Consider the following 6529-nt stretch of genomic DNA (forward strand, 5'->3'; position numbering starts at 1 on the left):
TTACCATAAGTAATGTGTGATTGTTCAGTATTCAACCCACTAAAATCTAGAATTAGATCCTGAAACTTTAACAAGCATTTCAGTTTAACAATCATTTACTGGGCACTTCTAATGTAGCTGGCAGTGAAACAGGTAACCTCGCAAGGTCAGCATTAATGATGTGCACTCTGCAGTCCACCTGCTGGCTTACTTGGCAGGTGTTTCTAATTTTTAACTAGAGTCTTTCAGCATGAATTCAGCAGAAGCCTTCTTTGCAGTCAGTCTCAATGCAGTCAAGGCTCTGAGATTTTTATTCTACTTGTGAACTTATATATTATCCTGCTACTCTTTAATGGATGCTAGCAAAAGTCATGAGACTCCTGAGTCAGAGACAAAGGATTTTATTACTCACAGCACAGCAAGAAGCATGAGCATCAGTATGGTTTATGTTGATTCCATGAGACCCAATCCTCGCAAGGCATTTTAAGAGGGACAGATGATACCTGCACATGCACTTGTGTTAGAACTCTGAGCTGAGTGAAACCAAAACTCTTCTAATAGGAAGTAAGCCTGCTCAAGGGGAGAAATTATTTCTGTCTCTCAAGGCTTTTTCTGAAAAGATCGCCTTTAACCAAGGACAGCCTTGGTCTTGTGCCTATGCTCACAAGACATGTAGTAACCAGACCAATGGAGAGCGGTCTCTCAACAAAGAAAATACTTTGTCTCTCAAAGCATAAAGGTTAGACTCAGGATTTAATACTCTTTGAGCTAGTTCATATTATACATCTTCAAAAAAACAGAAAGATAATTAAAATTGTTTATACTTTAATAGATAAATCATTCTGTATATAACTAGGAACTGCTCTAAGCAAAAAATTTAAGGTGAAGTGAACCAAGTTCATAATCTTTAATTTTCAGTTGACACACAGGTACCTTTTAGTGTTAAGAAAGTTATTCAGAAGAAAAGCCATTTTGACAGTTTTGATTATTCTTCTTTTGAACCAGTGTGCTATTAAAAATAGATCCCAGACTTGCTCTCTTTATATGTTTATCAAATTAATATGTTAAAAAAATTTATTATGGACATTTTCATTATGTACAAAAGTAGAGAAAAGAGTATAATAGGGTACATGTAGCTCAATTTAATTAATTATCAATTTATGGCCAATCTTAATTTATCTCTATCTCTTTTCTTTCCCTATATCAGTTAGGAAATTCCAAACATCATATCATTTTATTTGGGTTATCTGTGATTTGAGAGAGAGAGTGGGAGAGAAAAGGGGGGAGAGAGAAAGATAAGCAACAACTCATTGTTCCATTTACTATAGTTGTGCAGTCATTGGTTGCTTCTCCTATGTTTCCTGACCGGAGATCAAACCCATGACCTCGGCATGCTGGGACAATGTTCTATCCACTGAGCCATCTGACCAGGGCCTAGTTTATTTAAGTTTTAAGAGAAAGCATTTTTGCTGTTATCCATTTTTTCCCCCATCACATTCTTGGTTTGTTCAAGTGTCTATGCCTATTTGGAAACCTGCCAGTGCACACTATACATTTAAATCTGGTTCAGGGACTGACATATAAGTCTGCTGTACTGTATTTTTGCTCTGTTTTTGTTCTTTAACAGTAATCTTTTTATTTGTGCCCATAAAAAATGCAAGTCTCAATATGGAAAAATGAATTGGGTACAGAGGGAAGCTCTGAAACTTAAATTTTTCCTTTTGATAAGGACAGATCCTATATTGGGTTAATTTCCTGTTAATTCATCCAAGATGTTTATACGTCTTTCTCACATTTTCACTCATAGGGTATGAACTTCCCAGAGACTTGCTAGGACAACTTGTACTCTGCAAATTCCTATAATCTCCCTTAACTAGTCATTTCTTCCAAACCATGGATCATTCTTCTTGTTTCCTTCTGAGCCTTTTCCAGTATATCCACAGACTTAGGGATGAGTTGCCAGGAAATGAAAGTGTGCTGGCATGCTAGCCCATGCTGAGGACCCCTGACCCAATTTAGATCAACGCTTAAGAGGAACTAGTTTATAGCTACAGTTGCAAGTAGAAAATTTTTACAAGCCTCAGCAGTTAGGCTCAGATCTAATCTTGCCAACAGAGGCAGGATGCGTTCTTTGTGCTTCAGCCTTGCAGATATTGCAGGAAAGCAGTTTATTATCTTTAGAGCAATATGTACTTTTGCAAGATATTGTACAAACATGCTGAAACAACTGTAACCTTGTGGTCTTTGCCCTTAAATACCTCTCTCCCCCTGAGCTCATTGCTGTTCCTTGCTTTGCCAGAGGACAATCACCGGCTGTCTAATAAAGGCTCTTCAAATTCCTAATCAGTTTGGGCACTGGTTCAGTTCCTCATGGGATGCACAGCAACATCTTGGGGGCTCATCTGGGATTCACCAGACTTTTCTGGTGATCAGGCCAGAGCCCATTTGGGCCTTTGGGTGCCCTGCCTAAAGGGAGATCTCTGAGAGACGTTCCTCAGCCCCAGGCATGAGGCGGCCGGAGAAACCAAAGGAGCATCTTTACTCAATTGGACGTTGAGCCGCTCAGGATCTTACCAGTAAGAAACTGGTTCCGAACAGGTTGGGGCGCCCCCAGGGGGTCTGCGGCAGGGCTGGACACAGCATATCCTCTGTGACCCAATCCTGGTGCTCAACGGTGGCCAGTGATCTTAGGTTTGATTTTTGTCTGTTTATACATTCTCTGGGGTGTTTGTCTAGTTGTCTTTCTCAGTCTAGACCTCATCAAGTTCATCAATACGGGTCAGTCTGCTTCTTGTGCTAAGTGTACACTGCTTGAATGTTTTTTGAATAATTTCCAGGACTTAAATAAACGAGCTGCTGACTACGGAGCAACTGTTAGCTCTGGAGATGACACCCTCTGTGCAAGTTAGAGTGGCCAGCACTCCCCCCAGGTAACTGGCCTTCCGAGGGATCTACTAATATCTCTCTTGATTATCAGGTTCAATCAGTCATCTTCTGGCGTCCTGGATATCCTGACCAAATTCTGTATATACAGATTTGGATTGACATTCTCACTGAGCAGCCAAAGTGGCTCAAAGACTGCCTCCCGCCCTCCAAACCGCAGAAGAAGAGGCAAACCGTTCTCCTGGCGGACCCCAAATCTAAGTTCCCTCAGCCAGTCTTACCTCCCCCACCTGAGAGTCCAATTCTCCCAGGACCTCCCCATGTGCCTCAACCCAGGAACCTGAAGTGTCCAGTTCTGAGGCTGGCACAACACCCAGTCCTCTCCATATGCATCAGGGCACATCTTACGGTGCAGATCCCCAACGCCACACCCCCTTCGCTCCGAAGTTTTATTCTTTCCCCAGGACTGAGGACCCCGACTCCACTGCTCCTGCCCCACCCAACTTCCCCTTGAGCCAGGCAGCCCGTGAACCAAGCGGACCTCATTCATGGTTTATGTCCCCTTTTCCACCAGTGATTGCTATAACAGGAAGAACCAAAACCCACCCTTCTCTGTGAACCCCCATGGTCTAATTGCTCATTTAGAGTCCATTTTCTATATACATCAGCCCACTTAGGATGATAGCCAGCAGTTGCTTCAGACTCTCTTCACCTCTGAAGAGAGAGAGAGAATCCGGGCACAGAAGCAAAAGCTTGTCTTGGGCCATGATGGCCAGCTGACCACCGACCCCACTCGCCTTGAGGCAGTGTTTCCCCTTGTGCACCCCGATTGGGACCCCAACAAGACTTCAGGTAAGGAGGCTCTCGAATGGTATCACCAGACTCTAATGGGAGCTTTGCGCCAAGCGGCTCGCAAGCCCACTAACATGTCTAAGGTATCTGAAATTATCCAAAGGAAAGACGAATCTCCAGCGGCTTTCTTAAAACGTCTCCTGTTGTGGACCGTTAATGGCAAAAAGCCATTATAGATTTGAGGCTTGGCAGGGGGCTAAGTTCTCCCCCCTCCATCTCCATATTTGGCTTTGATGCTGAGTATTTGCACCCACTCCACTTCCTTCCTTGGATTGCAGGAAGCAATATACATGCCCTTCCTCTGACTCTTTGTTTCAGATGTTTGTAAATTTCACTAATGTATCCTGTTTTTGCCTTGGGAGAGTTCCTGTCTTAACCTTTGATGTGCAACTTTGTATCAGGGTCCTTGATTTGCATAGGTCTATATAATAAAGTGAACTGGGGCTATGAGGCACTAGATGCTGCCAGGCCGTTTGAAGAGTCCTCCCGGTCCCATCGGTTTTGTTCTGACAAAGTGTGTTTCCTTAATTCCGCACCATTATTTGGAGCTGCGCTGGTCCGCGGCAGTCTCCAGCAGGCTTACCGTGTTTATACTCCTATATACCTGGAAGCCCCGGAGAACCAAAGGGCAATTAATATCACTTTCATTTCCCAGTCAGCCCCAGACATTAGATGCAAATTACAAAAGTTAGAAGGCTTTGAAGGAAAGTCACTAACTGAGTTAACAGAAATAGCCCAGCGGGTCTGTAACAACCGAGATGACCCAGCAGAGTGAAACAAAAAGGTGACTAAAATCCTAGTGGCCATGCATGAGGGGAAAACCAGAGGAAACTGAGGCCCTCCCCAAAAAGGCCCACAAACCAGGCGATGCCGGGGGCCTCCACTAGGAAGAAACCAATGTGCCATTTGCAAGGAGGAAGGGCATTGGAAGAACGAATGCCCCAAGTGGCAAGTATGAGAGTTCCTAGGTGCTGTAGGATACTGCAGACTGTGGATATTAGGCTTCACAGAAATAGTCAAGCCATTATTATACACCTGTACTGCAGCAAAGGAAGAAGCGCCAAGGTGGGCCCTGAAGAAGAGAAAGCCTTCCAAGAGTTAAAGAACGTTCTAGCCCAGGCACCTGCTCTAGCGCTCCCAAATTTAGCTAAGCCCTTCCAACTACATGTCAGTGAGACTCAGGGCATTGCGAAGGGGGTACTCACCCAGTACCTCAGACCCTGGAAGAGGCCAGTTGCCTATCTGTACAAAAGGCTGGACCCAGTGGTGGCTTGATGGCCAAACTGTCTCCGGGCCGTCGCCACCACAGCCGTCCTTGCCAAGGAGCCCGAAAAGCTCACCTTTTGACAAGAGCTCCAGGTCGTAGCGCCGCACTCGGTAGAGGCTTTGCTCCGCAGCCCTCCCGACCGGGGGATGTCCAATGCCCGAATCACTCAATACCGGGTAGCCTTGCTTGACTCTGCCCGCATTAAGTTCTTGCAGACCTCTGCCTTCAACCCAGCCACCCTGCTCCCTGGCGATGATCCGGAGGCCCCCTCACACGACTGCCTAGACCTCCTGGCTACAGTAGCCAGTAGCCGTAAGGATCTCACCGATCAGCCCCTGCTGGCGGCAGAAGCCACTCCCTACCTGGATGGAAGCAGCTCTGTACAGGAGGGAACCCGGAAATCAGGGGCAGCAGTTATAACGCAGGACAAGGTAGTCTGATCTGCAGCACTCAACCAAGGCACGTCTGCACAGAAGGCAGAGCTAACTGCCTTAACCCAGGCCCTGCCGTGGGCAAAGGGAAAGCGGGTCAACATCTACACAGACAGCAGGTATGCCTTTGTTATTGCTCACGTTCACGGGGCCATCTACAAGGAGAGAGGATTATTAACACCGGAGGGAAAAACATTAAGCATGCCCCCGAGATTCTCTACTAAAAGCAATATGGTTACATAAAGAAGTAGCCATAATCCACTGCTGGGGGCACCAAAGGAAGAACACCCCAGAGGCTTGGGAAATGCCTTTGCAGACCAGGCAGCAAAAGAGGCCGCACAAAAACCAGTGGCCCCTCAACATCCTCCCGGTACTGCCAGGCCCTGTCCTAGAATCTGCCCCAGTGTACTCGCACTCGGACAAAGCTCTAGGGATCTCCTTAAGGGCCACTGAGGATCTGTCTGGCTGGAAAGTATTGCCAGACTCCCGGCTGTTAATCCCTGAGGCACTCGGCAGGAGCTTAGTCCAGGATTTACACGTCAGGACCCACCTCGGCGGAACTAAACTCATAGAACTGTTAAGAACTGATTTCTGTATTCCCAGATTACATCAGGTCACCAAGGAGGTAAACCAGAGGTGATTGACGTGTGCAAAAGTCAACCCCAGCCCAGAAATGGCCCACAGGACTGGGCACCGACTGCGAGGACAACAGCCTGGTGAACAATGGGAAATAGACTTCACTGAAATGCCTCGGGGCACGGGGCACAAGAATCTGCTAGTAGCTGTGGACACTTTCTCGGGATGGGCAGAAGCCTATCCTACCCAGTCAGAAACAGCTCACGTAGTCACTAAGAAGCTTTTATCTGAAATCATCCCCAGGTTTGGCCTACCTGTTGCAATGGGGTCTGACAATGGCTAGCTTTTATAGCTGCCGTAACCCAGAATCTGGCCAAAGCAATAGGAGTAAAATGGAACTTGCACTGTGTATACAGGCTGCAGAGTTCAGGACAGGTAGGAAGGATGAATGGGACACTTAAGGGTGTTTTAACCAAACTTAGGTTAGAGACTGGCGAAAACTGGGTGAGTGTTGGGCAGATGAAATATATTATGCTCACTT

This window comes from Saccopteryx leptura, chromosome 4 (assembly GCF_036850995.1).
Source record: "Saccopteryx leptura isolate mSacLep1 chromosome 4, mSacLep1_pri_phased_curated, whole genome shotgun sequence".
NCBI classification, from domain to species: Eukaryota; Metazoa; Chordata; class Mammalia; order Chiroptera; family Emballonuridae; genus Saccopteryx; species Saccopteryx leptura.